We start from the raw sequence: 27628 nt of genomic DNA, 5'->3' as shown, positions 1-27628 counted from the left end.
TGCTCCCAGCTCCTGGGGCTGCCATGCAGGACATTCCCACAGGGAAATCTGGGAGCAGCTCTGAGCCCCCCAGCAGCAGGGGTGGGGTAGGAAACACAGAACAGCTTTAGCAATTACCAGTTCTGAATCAGCCAAGAAATGAGAGTTAACACCATCTATATTTCAAAAAAGTACCAAGGGACCCTTAATGAGACATCAGGCTCTTCTCTCATCCTGCAAACAGCTCTTCCCAGCTCTGCTGCTGCTTCCCAGCAGATTCAAAGGGAGAAATTCAATTTCCTGGGATACAAATGCCATCCCCTGCAAGAACAGAAAGGTTTGGAAGACACCATCTTTGAGATTTGAGATTTGTGTCTGTGGAACCTTTGCTTTGGAGCAGCTGGTGTGAATAATAAATAAATCAATCAGTGGCAAAGAAAAAGCTGGATAAAAAAAAAAAAAAGCCAAAAAAGCTGAATATTGGGCTGGTTGGGTTGATTGTTCCCAAACATTTTGGAGGTGCTGGTTGAGCCTGCTGGGTTTGAGATGTGAGATGTGCCTTTTAATTCCCATTCAGCTTTGCAGCAAAGCCAATTCCTATTTCCTGCTCCTCTTCCCATGCCTGTAGGCAGGGCTGGATGTGGTCCTTGGGCTCGTTCCCACAGGCAGCAGTGATGCCTGCAGGTTTTTATGGCACTTCAGCTAAAAGCTGATGGAAAAGCACAAGGGAGACACTCTCCCAGAGCACAAGTACCATTAAAATTGCATTTTCCACTCCTTTTTGTCCTGCCCTCTTCCAGCAGGGCTGGAAAGGCATTCCTGAGCCCTGCTGTAGGCTGCAGATGTCCAAACCCACTGCCATGAGAATGTGTTTAGGTGCTATCATCTTCTTTCCTGTCACTTTGCCCCCATAATAATCTTTTTTTGTTGGACAGAACAGGTGAGAGATTTTCGCTCTGGCTTGTGCAGCTGAGGAGGGCAATTTTTGGTGCACTTGGCACCTGCCATGGGATCAAAGTGACCTGGAGGGAATCCATGATTTAATAACAAAACTCATCTTCGACATTCCCACTCTTTTTCACTATTTTTTTTTGTTTGTTTGTTTTTTGTGTGATTTCTGTGAGTTGATCTTGTTGTTTCTTTGCTAAAATATCTCCTCACTGGATGGGGACTGGGACTGACACTTAATCACCAAACCCAGCAGGGTTGTTGGCAGGTTTTGCCCCTCAGTCATAATTAATTTCATGTTCAGTCAGAATGAAAGTGGAATTATAGAAAGCCTTTGGATGAAGGCTGGAGTGTTTGCTTCCTCTAGCTGGCATTACAATAAAATAATAATTGTAAACAGGTAAATTCCCCTTGATAAACAGAATAAAACATGATCCATCACCTTTAATTCACCTGCTCTTGCACACACAGGCTTCAAATCAAAATCCTTTGTATTTGCAAGTGCTTCCAGCAGTGATACGGAAATTTTGGAGGAAACCCAGCAAATTGTGATTATTTCAAAGCAGACTTCTGTATTTCTGCAGTGTTGTTCTCATATAATTGAGTCTGAAAACATCTCAAGCCTTTAAACCCATGGAGTGCCCAGGATGAGGTTTGCATGGACCTGTTTAATTCTTCATTGGCACAAACCCCATGCATTGATATTCCTGGAAAAAGGAGGAGCACCCCAGGAACAATGCCTGGTGATTTTTGGGAATGTTTTCCCCTTAAAACATCTCAGAGACCCAAGGAGCTCTGTGAGACACCCCCATGTTATGTGGAAATCAAGAAGCAAGGAGCTGAAAGGTTCTTCACCAGGCTCTGGAACAAGCACTGAGCAAAATACTCAGAGTGTTGCAGAATTTACTGCCCAAAGTTCAAGGGAAGAGGAAAATGTTTGTTCTGAGCCCTGGAAAAAGCTGGGGAAGGCTTTGTGTGTCCATGGGGAGGGCAGGTCCAGCTCTGCCTGATGAGGAAATGAAAGGGGAGATACCTGCAAAGATCTACACTGGGGTGGTTGGGTGGTGCTGAGCTCCTGGGCCAGTATTTAATACAAAAATAGGATGAAAATAATCACCAGAGGTGACTTTTCCACACACTTTATGATGGTTTTTCTTTTCATTTCACTGCTGAAAGATTCTCCATGAGGGTTTTGTGCAGAATGACAGATCCTGTTTGGATTTACTATTTAGTGCATGCTTCAATTAATAGCAGCCCGGTGACACAAGTTAATTACATTTTAAACCATTATTAATGTCTTCTAAAGAGAAACATCTCCTCTGCATTAAATTCTGCTACTTAACTGCTCCTTGGCTGGTGGAAATGGGCTCCTCCAGGAAGTCCAGCAATGGGTTTGGGATGCTTTAAATTGGAATTTTGTTGTTTCCTGTTCTTTTTCTTTCATTAACATCCAGTGGGTGTTTGGACTGCTCTGCTTTTAGCAGCTGAGGAATTTCTGCCACGATCTGCTGGGACAGGATTTTTAGTTCAGATTTCCACACTGGGTTTTCTTTGAAAAACAGTTTGCTTCCATCAGCATGTGATAAATAAGATAAGGAAGCACCTGGCAGGTTTTACCATCTTCTATTTTCTGCTCAGAGGTGACTGATAGACTTTTCCTTCCCTTATTTTCCCTCTTTTCTTCACTGTCCTGCAGTATATTACTGTAATCCAATTTTGGGCTGTATTGAATCACAGCCCTGTAAGGAACTGGGTAAGGCAGAGGAGGAGTACTTTGGGTTCCAAAGCTTATAAATCCCTGGAAAAAAAAAATCCCTGAGCTCCAGTGAGGAATGGTTTTGTTGCTTTAACAGAGTAAAACTGCCTGGAAAATCATCCCAAAGAATGGCTCAATAGAAGAGTTATTTTCAGGGAAATAGCCTGCTTGAAGTACTTCTTCACTCATTTTATTTTCAAAGAGAAAAGAGGATTCCTCAGCTTGAAGAAAATATCTAAAGTTGTCTGCTCTTGGGACCATCGTGGCCCTCACAAATTCCTGAGCCTCAGGAACTTCCTTGCTGCTGCTGCAGCATGTTCCTCACCTGGAGGCTTTAATATCTGCCATCTGTCACCTTGCTTCGCTCTGATTTCTGTTAAATGAGGAGAAAAAGGCAGCCACCAAAAGGATCAGTGGTTTTTATTGTTATTAATCACATCTGTGGAGGCAAAAACAACAGAGGACCTGCTGTGCAGGGGGCTGGGGGGAGAGCCTCACACCCAGGCAGCAGCAGATGGGAGAGGGAATGTGGGACTGGGAGAGGGAATGTGGGACTGGGAGAGGGAATGTGGGACTGAAAGAGGGATTGTGGGACTGGGAGAGGGAATGTGGGACTGGGAGAGGGAATGTGGGACTGAAAGAGGGATTGTGGGACTGGGAGAGGGAATACAGGACATTTTTAGTCACTTTGGGCATCGGATGATGTGAGAAGGCTGCAGATTTTAGTGTTGGCCTGACCTACTCTGTCAGGAAAAGGATGATGCAAGGCAGGGAGTCATCCCAACTCTTGGAAGGATGTGGTGTCCATTACCTCCCCCATGTGTGTGAGCACACAACAGTCTCTCAACATCCTGGCACTCTGAACAGAGTGAGGAGAGGGTGTTTTAGATCCACTGCAAACTCTGGCCACTGGATCCGATGTAATTCCCCCACTCTGGCCGTTTCCCAGGCAACCAGCACACACTTCCAGCACTAAACACCAACATTCCTGCACCCTGCCCCTCCTGGAGAGGCTCAAAGTATTGGCAGAGAGCACCTGGGCCATGTGGGAAATGGTGTGGCAGGAATAGTTTATTAGGCAGATGGGCTGCTTGAGTCAGAGCTGGTGGGAGGTGGAGCAGTGCTGTCCCTGTGCCGTGGTACAGGAATGGGCTGGGATGTCACCTGTGGGAGCCACAGGCCACCCAGCCCTGTCCTCGTGGGCATGAAACGTTCTGCTGAGTTGTTTTCCTAGCCTGTGTGTGTTATTTGTATATATTTGGATATATTTAAGGTAAAGAGAATAATCTCAAGCAGTTGGAGGGAGAACAGATGGCAGTGGCTGCTTTCTCGGGTGGTGTTTCCTGGCACTTCCAAAATGGCCAATGCAGACCTTTGGCAGCAGCTCAGGGCACTGGCACGTGGGAGGGTTGTTGCTGTTCCCACAGCTTGGAATGGGACATTTCTCCATGGCTTTATTCCTCTGGCACTCGCTGTCCTGCTGGCTGAATGAGTTTTGGGTGCTGAGAGTAGGCCCGGTAGTGGCATCTCTTGTTTAGTCCCTCACCCATCAGGGTGTTACTACAGCTCCTCCCCATGTGGGTAGGAAAAGCCAGCTCTTGTCTTCCTCACAGCATCCCAGGATGGCTGAGGCTGAGGGAGCTCAGTGGGCACTGGTGGCACCTCCCTGCTCCAGCAGGGCCATCCCAGAGCACAGGGCACAGCATTGTGTGCACACAGCTCTGCCCCAGCCCCAGGGAGGAGAGCCCCCAGGCTCTGTGCACAATGTGCTCAGGGCTGGGCACTGCCCAGGGAAGAAGTTGTGCCTCCTGTGCAGGGGGAATTGCTGGGCTCAGGCCCTGCCCGTGGCTCTGGTGCCATTGCTGGGCCCCGGAGCAGAGCCTGGGCCCTGCTCTGCCCCTCCCTGCACACAGGGACAGCCAGGCCTGAGGGCCCCTCTCAGCTGGGGCTCCTCTCCAGGCTGAGCAGCCCCAGCTCCCTCAGCCTTTCCTGGGCACCCAGATGCTCCAGGCCCTTGCTCAGCTCAGCCTCTGCTGGCCCCACTCGCTGCTGAAATTGTATTCCTGTGGTAGCATCAGATGTGGGAAATAACTCCCCTGTTTTAAGGGTAACATTTCCTCTAGGAGTGAATTAAGCCTTTTCTCCTGGGCAATTTATCTTTGTCACAGGGCAAGGTCCTGCCTTGATGCCCTGCCCGGGCAGGTGATGAATCATTGCAGTCCCAGCAGCATCTCAGGGATGTTGGTGCCTGTGCTCGGAGCCCTCCTGAGTGCTTGGAACACTCATTTATCCCTGGATTCTGACAGCCCGAAACCTGCGTGCCCCTTGCTGCCTCCAGCTGTGTGAGGCCACATGGAACTAAACAAGTGACAAGGAAGGGGGACAGCGTGGCCACAGCAGGAAATGTCCTGTGGGTCAGATTGGTGGCAGCACGGGGAACAGATGAGTGACAGATCTGTGGTGTGACAGCGAGGGGACAGTGTCTGTCCTGCTGCTGTGACACGTCAGAAGAGGCTGCCATCAGCAGGGCCTGGGCTGAGGGACGCCTGGAAACATCCAGCTTGGAATCCCAGAATCCCAGTTTATGTTGGCAGGGATTTAACGCTCATCCAGTGCCACCACCCCTGCCATGGGCAGGGACACCTTCCACTGTCCCAGGCTGCTCCAAGCCCAAGTCCAGCCTGGCCTTGGGCACTGCCAGGGATCCAGGGGCAGCCACAGCTGCTCTGGGCACCTGTGCCAGGGCCTGCCCACCCTCACAGGAGGAATTTCTTCCATATATCTTACCCAAACCTGCTCTCCTTCAGCTTAAAGCCTTTCCAGCTTTCTCCAGGCCCTGTCCTTCCTGGCCTTGGACACTACCAGGGATATGGAGTCTGAAACTTCTCTGGGCAACTTCTCAGGAGCACTGGATTTGCTCCCTGCCAGCTTTTCTGTTTCGCTGGAGAAGAGGCTTGCTCAGATCCACCTGTGATTAGACATGTTCCAGAAGAGACTCCCAAGGAAGTGGATCATGCAACCACTTATTCCAGGAGAGGTTTTTATCTGTTTATTCCTCCTGGAGAGCTCCAGTAAAATCTACTGAGGGTAATGGTTCCCCAGAGCACTAATGAAGGTCATCAGCAAGACTTTGGGCTCTGTAACTGCTGCTTTTTGTCTGCCTGAGCTTGTGCTTGGCAGCAGGGGGTGGATTGCCTTTAAACACATGATCGATCAACTTAAGCAGCCTCCTTGACAGCACCTTCATTATTTTTTCTCAGCCAGATCATTTTCTCTTATTAAAAAGAAGAGTAACAAATGGTTTGGAAAACGTTTACTCATAGCTCCTCTTTTTGAGAGTTTCTTGTGTGGTTTTTGCCCTAAACAGCTAATATTTGTGTTTTCTGTGATTTGCTGGTTGGTGGTGTTTGATTAGCTTAGAATCCCAGGATGGTTTGGGTTGGAAGGGATCTCAAAGCCCATCCAGTGCCACCTCTGCCATGGGCAGGGACACCTTCCACTGTCCCAGGCTGCTCCAAGCCCCGTTCAGCCCGGCCGTGGACACTTCCAGGTCAGGCTGGAGACTCTGAGATGAGATGATCTTTGATATTTATTGGCATCTCTGAGATTTATTAGCCTGTTTTCCTATGTTACTGAATCTATATTCCCTTTCCATTAATTTTTCCCAGATTTCCTATGAAAACGTATGAAGTTCTGGGGCTGTAGCTCCGTGGGAAGGTGGAGGGTGGAGATTCCTGCCTGGGAGGTGCTGTCTGGTCCTCAGGAGGACAGGGATAAATGGGATTGAGAGGCACCAGAGCTGGTTTCCTTAATTTCCAGAGCGGGGAACGCTTTGTTTCCGGAGGAATTGCACATGGGAGAGGGCAGGGCTAGGTTTTGGGAGTGGTGCTGTTCTGAGGCTGAGCCCTTCACTCTCCAGGTGTGCCCACCAGGCCCTGTGGGTTTCCCAAATGCAGGAGGAGCCAGCAGTGGGAGGCAGGGCTGTGTTTCTTCCTCTGGCAAAGACCAGGACAGGGGCAGGATTAGTCCTGTCAGTCTCGAGCAGCTGCTGTGCCCTACAGTGGCTTTTTGGAAAGGAAAAGGTCCCTGGCCACTCTCTCCTGCAGAGATTTCCCATTTCCTTCAGCCTCATCCAGTGGGGAATTAGCCTTGGGAGAAATTGAAGTAGCAGGTGAGTGATTTGGGGAAGAGATTTGGCAGGAGGAATGACTGGCAGAACGCAGGAACCAAAAGTGAAGCAAGGTGGGAAAACAGGCACCGAAGTTTTTGTTTGCTTAGTTCAGCTTCTCCTTTTCCAATTTTGCTTTAAGGCTTCACTGGCATTTCCCTCCCGCATCCCTGGCTGGCTCTTGCCATCGTCCCCTGTGCTGTCTGGCAGGTGCTGGGATGGATTTTCCTTTGGAAAGCTGCAGCCAGTGTCCCTCCAAAGCCTGTGGCTCCCTTGCAGTGTGGGATCTTGGCTTGCTCACATCCCTGAAAGCCTGGCTTGATGGAGCAGCCAGGATTGGCAGGTTTGTGTCCCCGGAGCTGAAGGGCTGCTATTGTGCTTTAAAAAGGCCTTTTACAAATGCTCAGGACCCCGGTGCCAGCTGGAGAACTCGAACATCAGTTTCTAGGTAAATTGTTTCTGCTCCCCGAGTCTTCCCAGCGGCTGCTTGGCAGGCAATTAACCTGACAATGGGATGTGGGAGAGATAGGGCACAGGCGGTGAGAATTGGACATCGGGAAGATTTTTAAATTGCTTTTCAAACCAGCGCCTTCCCCGTTCCCTGCTCTGCAGTGCCTGTTGTCACACAGCCAGGGGAGGGGGTGTGTGGCTGTTTGGCACCTCCCATGTCCCCAGATAGACTTTGAGGTACGTCTCAGCCTTTTAAACCCCACACTTTGAGCCAAAGAGGGTCCCGTGCCAATGTGCCAGCTCTCAGGGCTTGCCTGGAGAGCCCTTCCAGCTCCAGGCAGCTCCGGGGTGTTTGGATCCCTCCCAGTCTGGCAGTGGGTTTGGGAGAGCAGGTAATTTGTACCTGCTGTCGTTACCTGCTGCAGGGGCCTTCTGGAGCAGCTCCATCGTCCTTTGGAGAGCTGAGTCAGGGATGCTGGAGCAGGCTCCAGGTGCTGCTGAGCCAGGGATCACCAGGGATTGGGGCAGGAGCTGGGTAGAGCCATGTAGGTCTGACCATGGAATCATGGAACGGTTTGGCGTGGAAGAGATTTAAAGTTCATCCCATTCCACCCCTGCCATGGGCAGGGACACCTTCCACTGTCCCAGGCTGCTCCAAGCCCTGTCCAACCTGGCCTTGGGCACTGCCAGGGATCCAGGGGCAGCCACAGCTGCTCTGGGCACCCTGTGCCAGGGCCTGCCCACCTTCGCAGGGAAGGATTCCTTCCTCACATCTCCTCTGACCTGATCTCTTCATTTTTGTCCCATTATGCCAAGTTTTGGGTTTTCTCTTTCTCTATAGCATCCCTCCAAAGGAATGGGCTGAGCAGGGAGGGGGTTTGTGCCCGCAGCACCCTCCGTCTGTGCTGCCTCAGGGATCTCGTGCATGATGTTTGTTCTTTTGTGGGGTTGTTTTGAAGTTGAGGAGCTGACAAGGTAGGCAGATCTGGGGCTGGCAAACCTCTGATCTTGTTCTTGTATCCAGTCAAAAATCAGAGAGGTGACTTATCCTGAGGGATTTGGGTTGGAATCGGAGTGTTTTCCTTGTGAGCCCCGCAGAAATGAAAGGTTTCTGACGAGGGAGGCTGGTTCCAGCTCAACTGAAGTTCAAAGCACTGAGTGGGAGTTGTGCCTACTGTGAGCCCTGTGAATATAGGATCCCTGCTTGTGCTTTGACAGCTCATTTCTTATATCCTAAAGGAATGTCACCCGCTTCCCAGGAGCCCATTTTGCCTAAGCTGGAACACCTGGAGTAGATATGACAGTGAATGGCAGTGTTGCAATAAGTTACAAATGGCTTTTTGATGTGGGCACTGGAGAGCCTGTGCCAAAATGGCAAGAAATTTTCTGGCATGGGCTTGGGGGAAGCTTGGAAGGGCAAATCCTGCAGCTGTGTCCATCCCTGGCAGTGTCCAAGGACAGCCTGGCATAGTGGCAGGTGTCCCTGGCCATGGCAGGGGGTGGAATGGGGTGGGCGTTAAGGTCCTTCCCACCCAAACCACACTGGGATTCTGGGATTCAATCAGCTTTGTGTCAGCTGGGTGGTGTGGCTGGAAAAAGGCTGTGTGACTCCCTGGGCTGTATCTGTGTGTGGCACTGTTCTGTGCTGGAATTTTCCCTATACCAGTGATAGTAAAATGCAGTTTGGAATTGAAGGTTTTATTTCCCTGCTCCATTTCCCTAAGCTCAAGGACAGAAATCATAATTTTATTTCTTTCTGTTGAACCTGCCCTCTCTCCAGCCCATGAACTTGTTCCTGGGTGAAGCCCATCTGTATTTTGGTGCTTCTCCTGTGGCCAGCTTGAAATCCAGAGGTCATTCAGGCGCACTGAACATCACTTCAAGCATTTTGTTTGATGGAGGCAGGTTAAAGTGTTTGATTTATCACAGCTGTATGGGAAAAAAAAAAACCTAAAAGATGTTGCTGCTCTTGGCTTTGGCTGAGTCTGTTGCCATGATCCAGTCTTTAAGGACCTGGTTCATAGCAACATTTGAAAAAGCTGCTGAGTGCTCTACAGTAATAAAAGAAGACAGAAAATGAGTAATTTTCAGGTAATTTGAGGGCTGGTTTAATTGTCTTTTCACTTTTCCATGTGTTTTGAGGTTGGAGAACCTATTGCTGCCCAGAGCTCTGGGTACCACTGACAAAGGGTGTCTGTGAAGTGGCAGCAGCCACTGTCCCCTGAACACCCAGGAGTTCCTCAGCTGGATGTAATTGCCTGTAATTAGCTGGGCTGAAATTAATCAGGGCCAAAAAAGGGATTGTTTTTGTCTTTCTGCGTCTACCGGTTACTTTCTAAGGCTGTATATTGAGTTTAAGCACAGCAATTAAAACAGGAATAATTTAAATCTCTTGTCTGATGAAGATGAAAATAAATCAAGGAAATGCTGCTGATGTCCTGAGTTAAATCAGCATTTACAGCAATAAAGAAGTCCTTGTCCTGTTTGATCAACTCAGTGCATCAATCACGAGGAACCCACTTGGAATTTTAGCATTTTTTTATTCCACTCTTCAGTACACAAGGAAAGGAGAGGTATTCCATAGGTTCTTTCCCACCACCTTCATCACTGGTCTCATTTTGGGGGTTTTGCCCAAATACAGAGCAAATCCCTGTGGCTGGAGCTGGGATGGAGCTCCTGAAGGTGGGGCGGAGCTGGAGTCTCCAAACTCCCTGTCCCAGCAAATGGGAGTTCATGAGCAGGAATTCCTGGTGTTCCCGGTGTGCCCATGCCCAGCAGAGGCAGAGCTGGGGTTCCTACAGGAATCCCTCCCTTAGGGGATTGTGGAGCTCCAGACCTGGATTTCTGTGCTGTTGTACCCTCCCAGGAAATTTTCCTCTCTCCCTTTATTTATGGCCTCTGCCTCCCACACTGAGTTTTCTCTCCTCACTGCTCTCATCAATCTCTGGGAGTAAATTCATCCATCTCATTTCAGGGGACGGCTTCTGTCTGTTAAAAAATACTTCTTTATTTTTCCCCTGCAAGGGCAGCCATCCAGGAACCTTTGTTTCCCACTGGAAACCACTTTAAATCCAGGGGAAAACTGGGTGTGAGACAGCAGGGAAGCAGCTTGGCAAGGGATGGAACAGGATGGGGTTTAAAGTCTCTTCAAACCCAAACCATTCTGGGATTCTGTGATTCAAGGAAAACTCTTGCTCTGTTTAAGAGGGGAAATAAAAGACTTTCCAGGTGCTGTGTTGGGATGTGCTTGGCTCCAAAATTAGCAATTTTGATCAAATTCCTTGAGCTCATTTCTTGGATGGCCTGAAGAGTGACAAGCAGCCTTAGAAAAAGAAAAGCTGGCTGGGTTTTATTGCAGACAGTGCTTTTTTCCTTTTCCTCATGAGGCTGTTTGTCACCAGCCAAAGGAAGAAATGGCAGGCCTTGATTTGTGGGCGCCTCTTTGCCTGAATTCCCAGAGGTTTTATTACCTTGGAAAAGTGAGAGGCTGGGGAGGGAGGTGAGAGGATCCCTGCGTGGTGCAGGGAACGTCTCAGCCAGCCTGAGGCAGTTGCAGTGCTCACAAAACCCTTCAGGAAGATGAAAGATGTGTTCTTTAATTCCTGCTTGTGACCAGAGTGCTGGTTTGGAGTCTGAAAAACAACAATTCTCTGCCAGGCCAGGCTGGACGGGGCTTGGAGCAACCTGGGATAGGGGAAGGTGTCCCTGCCCATGGCAGGGGGTGGGGTGAGATGAGCTTTAAAGTCCCTTCCAACCCAAAATAATCAACGAGGCCATGATTTTTCAGCCCTAATGGGGTTAGAAGCCATGGAAAGGTTCTGGGAGGTTTGACTAAGGTGTGGGTCTTCTGCTGTATTTGGTTCTTTCTGTATTTAATACACAATTTAAAAAAAAATTCTCTTGTATCCATGAATTGCAGAGAACAGTCAGCCTTGTCATGCAGGGCTGTTCAATGGGGAGTTGGGATTTGTGAGTTATTATTAATGTGTACTTGACAAAGTAAAGCAGAAATATGTTTTTTTAAAATCAAAACTTCTCTCTTTTAATCATATTTTGGAATAAATTTAGGTCAAATAGCTTAGCTAGGAAACAATCTGGGGTTCTCTGCAGTGGTCTTTGGTGCTCTAAGGTGGCAAAACCTTTCACAGCTGGGGATGGAGGATGAAATTTTGGCATTGCAGTAGATGGAATTCCACCTCAGGCAGCAGAATAACAAAGAAGCCATTAATGTGTGCTCTCCTTTAATGTATATCCTGCTATTTATTACAACATATGCTCAGCACACACAATATTTACTGAGCTGGCAGCTTCTCCAAATGGGGCTTTGGAAAATTCTCCAAACGGGAAAGCAACAAAAGCAAAAAACATCTTTTAGCTGTTTTGTTGGCTAAAGCACACTTGATTGGCAAACAGAGGTAGGGTTTGCCAGGGAAAACCAGCCCAGGCTCTGAAGGTTGATGCTTCTTGCCAGCAAAGTGCTCGTTGTGTAAAACTTGTGCTGCTGCTTTAGGAACAAGACAAAATATTCCCTCAGCTTTCAGAACTGCTTCAAATTAGTATCAGCAAGTTTCCCACACAAGCTGTGGCTGCACCTGGATCCCTGCAAGTGTCCAAAGCCAGGATGGATGGGTCTTGGAGCAGCCTGAGATAGTGGAAGGTGTCCCTGCCCATGGCAGGGATGGTGGCACTGGATGGGCTTTGAGGTCCCTTCCAACCCAAACCACCCCATGATTCTCTGTTCCCCTTAACCCTCCTTTTTCTCTGACCTGGTTTGTTGCACTGAAAAGCATCCTGGGGCTTGTCCCAAAAGATCTGGAGATGTCTGTGGAGTATTAGAGCATCAGTGAAACCTGGAACTGTTGGAGGCTGCTGCCCCTGGCTCCTCATTGCTGCCAAGGCAGCGCTTGCTCACTTCAGTTCTTCCTGTGCTTCCCACTGGCAAGCCCAGTAGGAGTTTTGGCAATGGAAAAACTGTAAAATAACAAAGTGTGAGAGCTCAGGAATATGTATTTCATCAATGATGGTGCAAAACCAAACCCCCAGTGAAGGGCAGACTATGCAGGATTTCCTAATTTCCCTCTCCTGAAGGTTGTGTGCAGCTTCAGCTCTGGCTTTTAAGAATCTGCACACACAAACTGGAAAAGATGAACTGGTAATTGTGGTTGTTAATGTGCCATGTGGATTGATGGCATCACTTCACAGCCACCCTACCTTGGTTTTTACTTCTTTTTTTTTCTGTCAGGAAGAGCCATTGCACAGAATTAGTGTTTGGTAGGAATGGAACTCCCTGCTTTTCTCCTTAAATTGTGATTTGTCATCAGCTGGAGCAGGCAGAGCTCTTGGGGTTTGGGAATTGCTCTGTGTGAAACTTGTGTCTTCTATTGCCGCTCATACTTCCATGGGTTCTCCTTCTAGGACAACTCCCGTCTTTCAGGTTCAATCATGGAAAATGTTCCTTGTGGTGATGTTTTCTGCATCTGAATTTGGCAGAGCAGCTATTTTGCAAATCCCATTCCCATCCTTTCTCACTTGCTGTGACAGAGGTTCAAGTCTGTGGCAGACACACAGTTCCCATCCTTGTGACTGTGGTGGGAATTGCATCTCCATAAAACTGGGGAAGCAAAACCCAGAGAAAAGCTGTGCAGCTCAGTACACCTGCAGCTCCTCACACCCATTTCTCTGGCTGGGCACTTTGTGCTGTGGTTTATTTGATGTAGTGGTGTTCTGTCGCCCTGGTTATCAGGAGTTTTCTAAAGCCTTCTGAGTTTACATTCTTGTAGAGAACTTTCTCACACAACTTTCTGTAAACAACCTATTGTTTTGCATTCTTTCATAGAGGCAGAGAAATTTGATGTACAGGTGGTTTGTCCAGTGTCGTTGGAGAGGTGGCACGTTCACCCTCTAATCCACTGGTACCTTTTGAGAACTATAAAAGATTGGAGTCAGAAAAAATAAATTAGTCTTTTCATCATGACCAAGGCTGTGGTGCGTCGTTTTTGCTTGTGTCATCTGGTGACAGTGTTCAGTAAAGAATTCGATGTTCTTGGAGGTCTTTTGGAGTCACCTTAATGGTGATTCCCTTTGGAAAAATGAAACACTGTCATTGTGTGGGCAGCAGCGGAAGGCACAGGGAAAGAAGGGCCCAAATGCAGCCATATCTCTGTGTCAGTGGTGGTTTAGTGCTGTCACTGGGCAGGATTCAAACCCAAACCCTACTCCAAACTCTATCCCTGGCCCATCTTCCCCTCCTCAGGACCCAAATCTCCCTCATATTTTGATGCTTTCCTGTCTCAGCAGCCCTGTGTGTAAATGCTCCCAGACAGCAGATTCATTGCAGAGATCAACTTGCAGCCTAAACTTCCTTTTTTCCTGCTGTTCCCTGAACAGGGAACTGCAAAGCCTGTCGAGATCCTTTCCTTAAGAGCAGCTTTTAACCAGAAGCCCCCTCAAACTGCACAATTTCAGCTTTGATTTTCACCCCCCCTACTCTCAGCAGTGTTTTCTGTCCTGCAGGGCTGGGGTGTAGGATTAGCTGGGGGATCAGTCTCTCTGAGTGCCAAGTGAATCATGGCAAACTGGAGTGTGCCTGAACAGCCACGTTCCAGCTCTGAAAAGGGCTTGGAGTGTGCTGCATTAACCTCTGAGTGGTGGAGGGCAGTCTGGAAAAACAGCTCCCTGTGTGGCCATGTGCTCTTTTTTCCATTGCTATAATTTCTCTCTGCTCCAGATAGGCTCAATGGGTAAAAAAACTTGGTTATGCTTGTTCCTCATTGATTACCCAAAGAGCTTGGCTCTGGGAGTTAAAGAATTTGGCACAGGTAGCCTTTAAAATGAGAGCTGGTGTGATTAAACTACAACTACACTACAAGCAAGGGCTGTGCCTGAGGCCGCAGAAAGGATCCCAAGCTCTCAAATCCATTCCTCTGGCTGTATTTCTCCCAAAGTTTGTCTTGAATGGAAGCTGCTCTGTTGAGTTTTAACTTTTTTTTTGTTGGGGTTGAGATTAAATGTGTGAGATGATATTTCTTGTTTGGACTTTGATGTTTATTGGTTCTTACCAATGTTACAGTCTCACAAACCCTGAGTTCTACAGCACTTCACTCTAATAAACTGAAAAAATGGAGTTGTATTTCCTTCTTTACAAGGCTTTTTAAGGATAAAGTATCTAATTAAGAAATGATACCTAAATTATTTTTACTTTTAACTCAGTAACCAACTACTCATGGCCCACAGTGCAGACTTTTTTATCCAATTACACAAAACCACCCAAACCCATGGAGAAGAAGGTGAAGGAGAAGGACCAGCCTCTGCCCCAAAACCTCCATCTTGTTTTTATATATTACTATATTCTAAACCCTTAAACTCTAAGTTTCCCACCATGTGATATCACACACTTCTATCCAAACTCTACAATCACAATCCCAGTTCTGCCATTCCATTTTGGAAGCTTCTCCACGGCCTCAGGTCAAATGCAGTGTTCTCTTGGGGGTCAGTGCCTGTCAGCACAGAAAGTCCAAAATTCTCAGCAACCAGGCTTCCAGCACTGCTGTACCTTCCACTGTCCCAGGCTGCTCCAAGCCCTGTCTAACCTGGCCTTGGACACTTGCAGGGATCCAGGGGCAGCCATAGCTTCTCTGAGGAACTTCCCCACCCTGCCAGGGAAGGATTCCTTCCCAACATTCCCAAATTTCTCTGTGTCACCTGCTGTGGGGGCTGCCCTGTGCCCTCTCTTATGCTTCTGAGCAAGGAACTCCTTGTGCTTCCCAGATGCTGGAACGGCAGTGCCACATTTGTAGCTGTTCCCGTTAAACTGTGGCTGGCTGGCTGGCTATACTTGGATCTGCTGAGTTTGTGTAGATACGGGACTGAGCTTTCCCTGCTCATTTGCCTGGGAAAAGTAAATGTTAATGCTTGTGCTCAATTAAACTGGGACAACACACTGTTATCAGAGTGCTGTTCAAGTTCTCAAGTCAAACACAAATCCCTGGCTTTGGGCTCTGTGTAGCCTCACCTCTAGGAAGAATCTTCTCTGCCCTGGTGCTACCTCTGGCCAAAGCTGAAATCCAGAATTCCTGTGTCCCAGTTTGACCCAAAATTCCACGTTTCAGGTTGGTTATAGGTTGGGATGCAGGTCCTGTGACTTATCAGCCGGACAGTCCTGCACCAGGGCACCAAGCAGGGTGGGAGAGATTGGCCTGGGATAGCTCCAACAAGTCCATCCAGCTCTTAAATTTCTCTTTCCAAACCTCTCTGTCCAAGCATTCCCAGCCCTCTGGGACTTGCTGCTTCCATCTGCAGCTTTCCACCCTTTCCCATAGCCTGAGGGAGAATATCCTCAGTGGGGCAGGACAGTGCTTAGCTCATGCTTGGCCCTGAGCAGATCCATCACCCCCTTTCCATGTGGATCTGCCCCTCCTGAATGTAGAATTTGGGTTCCAGTGGCTCCTCAGCTTCCATGAACTGAATCAAATTGGTTCTTTTAAAATTTTTGGTGCCCAAAAGCTGTGATGTCTCCAGAATTATGGACAGATTTAGGAGTTGTATGTCCAATCCATGGGTTAAATCTCTGTGATGAATCAGGCCAGAAATGAACCAAACTCCTCAAAATTATGGACAGGAGTTGTATGTCCAATCCATGAGTTAAACCTCTGGGATGAGACAGGCTGATAAATGAACCCAAAAACCTCAGGAGAAAATGCAGGTTTGTTTTCCAATGCAACAATTCCAGTAGGAAATGGATTAAGTAAAAATCAATGGTAGGTTACAACTCTGCAGTGTTGTTCCAACAAATTCAGGTGCTCTGAGGAGCTGCTTGTAGAGAGGAAATGCAGGGACAAACTGTGAGTAAACAGTATGTAAACAGTGAGTTAATGTGCTCCCCCCTGCCAGCAGCTTCATGGCAACCCTCAGAAATTATGTATAATAAATTGCTCCTAATTGGCTCCTAAATGTAAGGAAATCGTCAGCCCTCGTTTTCTATTTTAAGTCATAAATTAGAAGTGTAACAGTGACCTTGATTCCATAACCAATCTGTGCCCTTGGAGTTATGTGCTCAACACAAATAAAATATAGAAAAATCAGAGTGGTCTGGGATGAAATTGGGCTCCTTGGAATGCATTGATGTTAACAAATCTTGGCTGAGCAGCTCCACAATCAAGAGAGGTAAAACAATCTGTGCCTGCTGCTGTGGAAATATTTGTTATTTCCCCCCTCGATGGGGTTGATGTTCCTGATGCTGATCAGGAGTTCGTAGCTCTTGTTCTGCAATGGAGTTTCAATTATTTCCAAATTCTGCTGTCAGTGTGTGTGGGGGAGATAAGAGTCCATGGAGTTGGAGCAGTATATCTTCCATGACTTCCTTTACCACTGAAAGGCCCTGGAAAAGAGCAAATATGGGCACTCGTAACAAAATCTTCCAGGTTTCAAATTTTAATGCAAATTTGCTTTTGTTATAAAACCTTCCAGACAACTCCTTGCTTGGCCTTTTGCTCCCCCAGCTCTTGCCTGTTCTGCCCTGAAGTGGAATTTAAGGGAATTGGATATATCCATGTGTGGCTTTTAATGGATTTAATTGCAGTTGTGAAAACAACAGAGCCACTGGAATCCAAGGAGAGGCCTTTCCTCCTTGCTGGAAAATAGGGATGGAACAGGTACCTCCAATTAAGCACATCATGTCTTTATTTCACAATACTCCTGTTTTCCAAATTGCCCAGAAACACAATTTTCCAACTGAGGAAAATGTAAACAATGACATTTAATTTGGGTAAGTGTATAGTGAACACTTCAGATTTTTGCCTCTCATGCTTTTTAAGCCTTTAAAGAGGAACCTGGAACTGGGGATTTGGAATGGGAAAAGGATTTTCAGGAAAAGAGGGGAATTACAGTGAAGTTGTTGTGCCCAGTTACTTGTCTGCAGCTGTTTGCCTCCTCCTTTGTGATAATCAACCTTTCCAGCAGCATTTGGAGGGTCAGTGGGATGGATGGATGGATGGATGGATGGATGATGGATGATGGATGATGGATGGATGGATGGATGGATGGATGATGGATGGATGGATGGATGGATGAATGGATAGATGGATGGATGATAGATGGATGAAGGGATGGATGGATGGATGATGGATGGATGGATGGATAGGTGATGGATGGATGGATGGATGGATGGATGGATGGATGGATGGATGGATGATGGATGGATAGGTGATGGATGGATGGATGATGGATGGATGGATGGATGATGGATGGATGATGGATGGATGGACGGATGGATGGATGGATGGGTGATGGATGATGGATGGATGGATGGATGATGGATGGATGGATGGATGATGGATGGATAGGTGATGGATGGATGGATGATGGATGGATGGATGGGTGATGGATGGATGGATGGATGGACGGATGGATGGATGGATGGATGGATGGGTGGGTGGAGGGATGGATGATGGATGGATGGATGGATGGATGGATGGATGGATGGATGGATGATGGATGGATGGATGGATGATGGATGGATAGGTGATGGATGGATGGATAGGTGATGGATGGATGGATGGATGGATGGATGGATGGATGGATGGATGATGGATGGATAGGTGATGGATGGATGGATGGATGGATGGATGGATGGATGGATGGATGATGGATGATGGATGGATAGGTGATGGATGGATGGATGATGGATGGATGGATGGATGGATGGATGGATGGATGGATGGGTGATGGATGGATGGGTGATGGATGGATGGATGGGTGGATGGATGGATGGATGGATGGATGGATGGATGGATGGATGGATTGCTGGCAGTGCTGGCTCCCTGCTGGCTGAGCTCCAGGGTTTCTGGGGCAGCTGAGGGATCTCTGGCCAGGGGCCTGGCAGATCCTGCAGATCCTGCCTTGTGACATTCCCCAGCAGAAATAAATCTCTGGATTCCCTGGACACAGCAGCTCTGGCAGTCACTCATCTCTGCCTTCTGGAGCCCTCGGGATTTGATGAATCTTGCACTCTGTGGTATTTTACACACCAGCCTGTTCAGACTGGCTTTTCTGGGTGTGTTTATGGTTTGCATGACCTCCTCCTCCTGGGGCTTGGTTTAGCTGGACCATCCATACATGTGTCTATATTTTTTTCCTGCTGTTTTTATTTCCTATTTGAATCTTGCCATCTCAAGGTATCCAAATTAATGTTTCCTCTCCAAAGAGAAATCTAAATCCAGAAGGCAGGTGTCATGGTTTGACACTGGCGCAATGCCAGCGCCCCCATGAAAATGCATCTTCCCCAAATAAATGCTGTGAGATGTTATCAGGAACAGAGCAGAGCAGGCCCAAGCTTAATAACAAAGGGGAAAAAAAACTTTATTAAACTACTACTAATACAGAAAACACATAAACTAAATCCAGGATGAAGACCTTTTAAAACACCCCTCCTCCTCCCAATTCCTAAAACACCCACCATGAAACATCACCCGGGATTCCTGATCAAATTACCACCCTTCAGATAATCAATACTCAAGCTATCAAGGGAGAGAGAAGTCTCTCTTGCACCACAGACCCCCCAGGAAACACAGTTGCCACCTCCTGTGTTTCCCTGTCACACATGGCAACCGCCCGGAGAAAATCTGCCAGTGTGACACTCTCCTTTCCATGGCACAGGGCTCTCACCACCGTGCATGGACAGACTGCTCATTGGGCTCCTTTAAGGATGCTTTGCCACGGACCCAAAGATACAACAGTTCAGCTTCTCATCTTGGGACTACAGTCCCCCCCATTTTCCCCTGGGGCCAAGGGTCCAAGAACAGAGATCATCTTCTTTCCCGAAGACAGAGGGCATCACCATTCCCTCCTCAGCTTTCTTCTGTTCTTGCCATTCCTGTGCTGTTAGAAGCTGAAGCAGGTCTCCTTGGGTCACCACTGCATCCCCCTAAAATGCAGTCTCTATTGCAGGAGATTTTGGTTCAGTCCATGGCTAACAAAAAAGGTCCAGCCATAAGCTACTTCATCGTCTCCTCCCACCTAAATATTTCTTCTTCTAACATGTCAGGTCCCGGACTGTCTCTCTTCCACTACAAATCAAGGAGGAGTAATATTTTACAAAGCCCTCATTTCCTGGAAAGGGTTAAAAGTTCAGACTCCTTGGACGGCTGAAATCTCTGTCCAGCATTCCCGTCTCCCACGCTGGGCATCATCCCCCCCCTTCTCCTTCTCCTCTGCCAGCAGATTTCTAGGTGTCGCCAGGCTCTCTGTCTCTTTCCCTCTTGGGGGGGGAACAAAGGCATCTCCGCTTCTCTCCACCCTTCCGTCCACAGGAGCTGGCTGGGTTCCAGACCCTCAGCCCCCTCGGCCTACCTGGACAAGGCCGCGTGGCTTCCCCTCCCCCACCCAGCCCATGGCTGGGCAGGGGAGAGTCTGCACTGCACTCTCTGACGACCGGAACCAAAGAGACAGTTCCCCTGGGAGTTCTTGCTTTTAACCCCCTGTGTTCTCAGAGGCGTGTCCATACTTTCAGTGGTCACTCCAGGTGCCAATATCCAAACCTGACCACTGATTGGTTTGACCCAACTTCCTGGAAAAAAATTCACTTCCATGTCAAACCACGACAGCAGGCTGACAAACTGCTGACAGGAAGGAGGACTATCTTCCATTTCTTTAATTGTGAAGCCCTCAAATATATGGAGCTGTGCTTTTGAGTTCCTAAAGTGCCTGTTGGATGGGATTTTTTCTCTCCTCCCAGTGCAAGTGCGTAGGTAATACAAGAAAGCAGCTTGTCTTCTGGATAGGCTGGGCCTAAATCTTTGGTGCTTAATCCCAGACCTTCGGTATATTTCGTATCTGTTGTCACAGCCATCATTTGCTGTTCCCAGCCTTTCCATGAGGGATGAGAGAAGAATCCTGGTGCTTTCTGCTTTTGGCAAAGCATCTACTGAGCAACACAATGAGCATGTCCTGCCTGTGGGACACCAGAGGTTTATGGGATCTGTGCCCTGTTAGAGCGTTCTCCGGGCGACCCTTTCCTTAATCCTGATCCTTGGGATGGATTATCTGCCGAGGAATAATGAACCAGCCTTCAGCCTTGGGGATGTCCCCTTTCCTCAGCAGTAGGTGGGCAGCCAGCATCCTTGGGAGAGCTGCTCCAGGCTCAGGTGGAAGCTCAGGTAGCTCCTGACACAGTCAGATCCCTTGACAAGTGGTAGTCAGGCAGGTGGATTAAAAACCTTATTTAGCAGGTGCAAATCCCTCAGTCCCTGAGGTGCTCCTGCCACACGTTTCCCTGTGGTGGCTGTGCTGCTCTTGTCACTGGGGAAGGTTGGAGGGGACTGAGGAGGAGCAGCTAAGAGTGGGTTTGTGCTGTCAGCCAGCTCTGTCTCCTCGTTAATGGCTCAGCAGGGCTGGCTGGGCTCAGACCTGGCCTTTTCAGCTGGCAGCACAACAAGCTCCCTCCCTGCAGTTCTTCTGGAACCGAGCCTGTCCTTAGTGACAGCCAGAAAGTGGGAGCAGGAGCCATCCAGACCTGTATCCTGCTCCAGGCACGGGGTCACTGTCCTGGTTTCCTTGTGGGAATTGTGAAATGTGTGGTGCACCTCTGCCCATTCAGACTCCATCTGTGTGGTGCTGTGGGGGCGCAGCAGGAGAGCATTGGCAGCAGGTCAGGGAGGGATCCTGGCCCTGTGGGCAGCCCTGGAGGCACCTCTGGAGTGCTGTGTCCAGCTCTGGAGCCTCAGCAGAGCAGGGCCAGGAGCTGCTGGAGCTGAGCAAGGGCCTGGAGCATCTGGGTGCCCAGGAAAGGCTGAGGGAGCTGGGGCTGCTCAGCCTGGAGAGGAGCCCCAGCTGAGAGGGGCCCTCAGGCCTGGCTGTCCCTGTGTGCAGGGAGGGGCAGAGCAGGGCCCAGGCTCTGCTCCGGGGCCCAGCAATGGCACCAGAGCCACGGGCAGGGCCTGAGCCCAGCAATTCCCCCTGCACAGGAGGCACAACTTCTTCCCTGGGCAGTGCCCAGCCCTGAGCACATTGTGCACAGAGCCTGGGGGCTCTCCTCCCTGGCAGGAGGGTTTCTGGTTGGTTGCTCTTGGTTAGAACCTGCTTAACCCAGCAAAATTCTCAACTGCAGTTGGGGTTTCTTACTGTTGGAATCTGAAATGCAGGGAACTCTCAGAACTTTGGGCCTGTAAGCCAAAGCTTAGAATTAAACACAAGATTCGATCTGAGAACTTGGAAAAAGCTTCCAAACTTAGGTGGTAGAAGTGAGAATGTGGATTTATAGTTTAAAGCAGAGACATGTTAAGCTAAGTAGAGGAAAGTTTAGAGTTTTAGAGGACAGTACTGTAGGTTTTTGTGTCATCACATGATTGTCTAAGAAAGCTTACATTGTAGTATGAGTCCATAAGACGAAATATTTAAGGATCGGGTCAAAAGCATAAATATCCTTATTGGCAGTGTTTTATTGGGCAATAAATCCTTAAAAGGTCTTGTAACTAGGAGTCTTGTGACCTTCTGAGCCATGTAGTGAAGATGTGAGCTGAACTTACCCTTCCTGCCTATGCAGAAGATAAGAAAAATAAATCACATCATCTAAAGCAACTCAGAAGTCCCATCTCGAATTCTTTTAAAATTCCTCACATTTCCAATCAAATTTGCCAAGGCCAAAGCTTAAGGATGGATCAACAACTCATCACCTACAATAGTGCTGCTTCTAATTTTCCATCTCCAGGGGTAAATCATGTTGGGGAGGTGATATTCAGTCATGAGACCACCACTTGGGAAGGGACTTGCTCATCCAGAGCATGATAAATTGAGTTTTGGGGAGGACAACTTTCTCCCATGGCTGAGTTTGGAGTATCCTCACGGGGTTTCTCTTTGAGAGACTTTGCACCTCTTTGATGACAAATACAAAGCAGCCATGATCATCATCTGAATTTATGGCTCTGCAGTGTTGTGCAAGGCGCAGTTTCACTGTCCTTTAGGGTGCACTAGAATATTATGTGCTTGATATTAAAAACTTGCAGAAATGTCAGGGCAATTCCAGGTTGTAGAAGAAAGGCAGTCACTTGGAGGAGTGAAAAAAAAAAAAGCTTTATGTAAACTGCATAATGGAAGAGAAGTTAATATGTCCTCTTGGGAAAGAGTTGGGAGCTGGTTCTAGAAAATACAATGAAAAGGAATAAATCACCTCCCTCAGAGGAGAAATCCATGTGGAAGTTCAGTGTTGGGACCCTCTTTGGCTTGATATCCTCCTCCTCTCATGTCCCTCTGCACTCAGAGAGAAAAGAAAACAAAGCAGATGAACTTTGAGGGTGGTTCTGTGTTTCTTTTCAGAAGCCCTCATCTGTAACCCTTCCAGCTCTTTTGTGGATGTTTTTCCTTCAGTGATGTTCCTTCTGCAATTCCAGCCTTCAGTCTCCTGTGAACTTTGGTTTGTACAGTTGTGTGCATTCACCCAGGCCCTGCGGCCCTGATGTGTTTGGTAGAAATTATTTAGGGATCAGTTCATGCAGCTCTCCTGATTTTCACACCCAAAGCATTCTCTGGGCCCTGCTCATCCTGTCCTTCCTCTTCTCATGCCTTCTAAGAAACGGGTGGTGGAGATTGTGAAAAGTTTAACAAGGAAAGGAATAACAAAAGTTTGTGTGTGAATGTTTGCATCCATGCTGGGGACAAATTCCTGCTGGGCAAGGGTGATTGAGCAGCTCTCCTCTGGGGAAAGACTGGGAGAGCTGGGATTGTTCACCTGGAGAGGAGAAGGTTCCAAGGAGAGCTCAGAGCCCCGTCCACAGCCTAAAGGGGCTCCAGGAGAGCTGGAAAGGGACTGGGGACAAGGGATTGAGGGACAGGACACAGGGAATGTGTTCCCACTGCCAGAGGGCAGGGCTGGATGGGACATTGGGAAGGAATTGTTCCCTGGGAGGGTGGGCAGGCCCTGGCACAGGGTGCCCAGAGCAGCTGGGGCTGCCCCTGGATCCCTGGCAGTGCCCAAGGCCAGGCTGGACTTTGGGGCTTGAAGAAGCCTGGGACAGTGGAAGGTGTCCCTGCCCATGGCAGGGGTGGCACTGGATGGGCTTTAAGGTCCCTTCCAACCCAGGACTGTGTGATTTTGGGATTCAGCCTCTCTGGTGGTGTGAGGAAGCAGCCAGTGTGGGAATGGAGGAGGCAGGAAGTGTTCCAGCCCTGGGCTGTGGGCATGAAAACAGGTGTTTGCCATGGGAAAATAATTCCAAACAGGCCAGACCCGTTTCCCATCCAAACTCCAAACTCCTACCCTGATTTGTCGGCCAGAGCACTGGTACTTGGTAAGTTTGGCTTTAATCTTTGGCCTTTGCTCTTTTGCTGTTCCAGGATTGCTGGAACTTCCTGGCCTGTTGAGGAAGAGTCTCTTCAGGGCACCTTGTTGCACGAAGCCACATACTGTGAGCTGAGAAATTGTCTGCAGGCAGATGATCAGATCTGGGTGATTTGTTTTCTGCACGCCCAGAGAGAGCAATATCAGATTTCCCCCCGCCCCCCCCTCCCCTTTTCCACAGTCAAAACCGGTGACAGAGCTCAGAAGCAAATGGGACTTGTCACTCTGTATTCCCTCCATCAACAGAAGCTGCTTCCTGCTGCTCTCTCATGTCCCAGACAGTAATAAATCACATTTTCTGAGCCCAGCCAAGGTGCTGATTTGCAAACATGAAGTAACAGCTCATGAGAGAATGCATTTCACATTTGTAGGGAGTAGACTTTGCATTAACCTGGAGTGGTGCAAATTGCAGCAGCAGCGAGTGAAACGAAGCTTTGCTACTTCAAAGTTCAGAGCAGACTTGATGTATGCAAAAGTAATTAAAACTCAATTTGTGGTGTTTTCAGAAGAGACTTCAAACACATTTGACAGAGAAATCACGTCCCTTTATATCACAAAGTGTTTCCAATCTTGTCATTTGCCCATTTGTCACCTTGGATTTGGAATGAGAGCTCGTGCTTCCAAGAAGTTTCTTGCTCAGGCAGAGATCACCCAGAAAACTTTGTAAAAATAAAGAATTGTTCCTCCCTGGATGGAGCATCAAAGTGGACGCTCCCCAAGATTTCATAAAATGGATACAAACTTCCTCACAGCCCTTTGTGTTGTGTTTGAGAGCTCCTGCTACGCTGATTTCCGTCCCTGGGGATATCTATTCCCAAAAATGTCACTCCCCTCTGCACCAGGGTTTCTTTTCTGAATTGTTGATTTGAGAACCAAAGACAATTCAGAATTCAGAAATCCTTAGCTTCAGAAATCCTCAGCTGCCTCCTGGGCTGCTCCATCCCTGCCAGCACAGGGCAGGCTTTGCTGGGGTGTGTTTTACACACTGCTGTGGGGTCAGCAGTGCTGGGTTTTCCAGAGAAGAGCAAAAGTGAAAAGCAGCTCTGGTGAAATCAAGATTTGAAGGAGGATTTTTGTGTGCTCTCAGCTGGCCTGCTTCTGCCTTGACTGAGGCAGGAATGAGGTGGTGTTTAAGGGCCCTTCCCACCCAAACCATCTTGGGATTCTCTGATTTAGTGTCATTTAAGCCCTGGCTTCTTGCCTCAGAGCTGCCGCCCTGAATCTCAGCTGAGGGCATTTGACTATCAGAACAAACAGTCCTTGGATCATAAATTCTCCTTTCTGTCTCTCTCAGAAACAAGACTTGATGTTATATATTTGGTTTCTCTCCCTTTCTTCCTGTTTTTTATTATTTAAATCAAATAAGGTCCTGCTGTTCATAGCACAGGTATTTTTTTTCCCAGTGTTTTCCTAACCACTTGCACCATTCCCTTTCTCTGCTGTCTGGAGTGGGGTTATCCCTACGTGGCCTTCAGGGAAACTCAGCTCCATATTTGAGCAGAACAATTCTGTTTAATCCAACCTGTCTCCCATCCTTTCCCCATTTCCCAGTGAACTCTGGATTTTTGGAGTTCTGTGGAAGGAAGCAGCCCTTGAAAAGCTCTGGGAGAAACCACAAAGAGTGATTTGTGAGACCAACAGAGAGGGAATTGGGGCAATAAAGGAGCAGAATCTTTTAAAGCAGCGAAATCATTATTACATAGGTGTCATTGTTTCCATGCTGTGGTGGAGCCTGAACCCTCCAGGCATGTGAAGGTCTCCAAGGAATCCTCACTTTGTTTGCTGCTGACACTTTTCTCATATTCTTGCTTCTCTTCTTGGTTGTTCTGGATGCTTTATGATCCACTTGGCATTTTTTAATACAATATGGGTTGAGCCACTAATGTTATTTTCCCATCTCTTCCTACAAGAAAGCAGCTCTGAACTGTCCTTCCTTTTCTCACAGGATGCTTTGGAGGTCTTAAATCACAGTTAGGTGCAAAATGGACTAAACATTGGGGTGAAATAAGGAAATCACAGGCATCCATCTCCCTGGAAAGCTGCAGGATAAGATGGGAAGGGGAGCAGCTCCTGAGGGCCCTGCCTGCAGCTTTCTTTCCCAGTGGAGAAGCTTAAATAGAGTTGTTCACTGTGCTATGAAGGTGGTTGGGAATCTGAGCAGAGCAGAATTATTTTTGTTAAATGGGAAAATATTTATTTTCCAAAGAAATCCTTCCCTTACTGCCTTCAGGGGAGAAAAAGCAGAGTGAAATTCTGCAGCGCCTGTTCTGTCAGGGACACTTTGCTGTCAGAAACCTGCGAAGTTTTATTGACCAGCAATTCAAAACCCCTCGTGCCTGGACGAGGAATGAAAGCACCAAAGTGCTGCTGCTTCTGTGTAACTCGGAGCTGAGCTCATTTCATGTGTCAGGCAAAAATATTGATTTAGTGGAGATCTTCTCCTGCTGCTTCCGAATCACTCCAGTGAGAGCTCTGCCTGCCCAGCCCCTTCACCTTCATCCCAGGTGTTTATTTACCAGGAAAATGTGGAAAACAGGGGAGAGGGGAGCTGTGCTGTGAGAACATGTGACCTGGAATAGGAAATGTGGACTTGCGGTCACTCGGCACTCACAGCAGTGTTTGGCTCTTTGGTCACACACTGTGGGCCGGAAGGGCCAAATAAATCCTAACCCTCAGGTGTTCCTCAGGTGGATTTAGCCATCTCCTCATGTTATTTACCACAGGAAGGAGTTGTGAGCACGTGCAACATCACTAAGGCTGCAGTGGCCTTAAAAATTATTATGGCATCAGAGCATTTGGCTAAAATTGGGCTAAATAAACGCCCCCCACCCCACACAATTATTGTGGTGTGCTTTGAGTATGGAGAAAATAGCATTTTTCCTCAGATGTCTCCCTGGGAAAAAGCCAAATACATTCTGATAGTGTTTTCCAGGCTTACTTTGTTTTAAGCCGGCTCCTGCAGCAGGAGTTTAAGGAGTTTAAATCTTTTAGACTCGTGCAAATGAAGGGGAACTGAACAGGGGGCAGCTGGGCAGCCTGCAGAGTCTCATCCACATCCCATTCCCAAAAACTCTCCAGCGAGCTTTGCCCTTGCTGGATAAAACCCAGGAGGAAGGGGAATGGAGCAAGACCTGAACTCTGACTCTCAAACCTCCAGCTGTAACTGGTGACAAGCTCCAAGTCCCTTCAGCAAATGCATTTGGAGCTGAAGAAACTGATTTTAGCTGTTCCCAAACCCTCTGCGGGAGGCAGTCCCGGTGTGATGGAACTGGGGCAGTCACTGGGAGTCCCTTGAAGGAGGGAAAGACCTCCCTGGTTATTGCAGCACGTCTTCTCCTTCAAGGATGTGGTTGGAGGGAGAGGCTGGAGGAGCAATTCAGGATTTGCCCTGAGGAGTTTTTGTAGGATTTCCTTGCAGAGCTATTGGATTCTGGCACTGAGCTGAGGGGTCTGTTCCAGGCAGATTGATGTGTGGGTGTGCACCTGCAGAACAGTGTCAAATATTATGGGTGTGTAAATTTTTATCAGTATTAATTTTTTTTTTATTTCTGTTAGTTACAGCTTCTCTAGGAAGTGGCTGTCTCAGGGTTTTTAAATATATCTGTTCTTTTATCGCTGCCTTTCAAGTGGAAGATTATCCTGTCCTGGGTAAAAAGGGAAAGAAGGGAATGAGTTTGTGCTGTTTTTAGGGACCTCAGCCTCTGGGGTTAGTCTGTTATCTTTGATGTGAGACTGCAGTGACTGCATGTCCCAGTATCACTTATCAGTCACATATCAAAAGTGATTTTCAGTTTGATTGAAGGATAAATGAAAACGGACTCCTCAGTTCATCTGTTTTATTTGTTTATAGCTCCAACTTTTGTTTTTGGTTGGGTTTTTGTGGTTTTTTTTTTTTTTTTTTTTTTTTTTTTTTTTTTTTTGGTTAACATTTTGACATAGAATCATTAAGGCTGGAAAAGCCCTCCAAGATCGAGACCAACCATTAATCCAGCCCTGCCAA

The 27628-nt window shown here is 47.9% G+C and overlaps 1 protein-coding gene across 2 annotated transcripts in view; it reads left to right on the top strand.

The window, feature by feature from the left end:
- The window catches only part of PRKG1 (protein kinase cGMP-dependent 1), a 373843-nt gene that overhangs the window by 135859 nt on the left and 210356 nt on the right, over nt 1-27628 (top strand). The gene's annotated exons all lie outside the window — the stretch shown is intronic.

The sequence above is a fragment of the Vidua chalybeata genome, chromosome 8 (assembly GCF_026979565.1).
Source record: "Vidua chalybeata isolate OUT-0048 chromosome 8, bVidCha1 merged haplotype, whole genome shotgun sequence".
Classification (NCBI taxonomy): Eukaryota; Metazoa; Chordata; class Aves; order Passeriformes; family Viduidae; genus Vidua; species Vidua chalybeata.
This window is presented reverse-complemented; position numbering and strand designations above follow the sequence as displayed.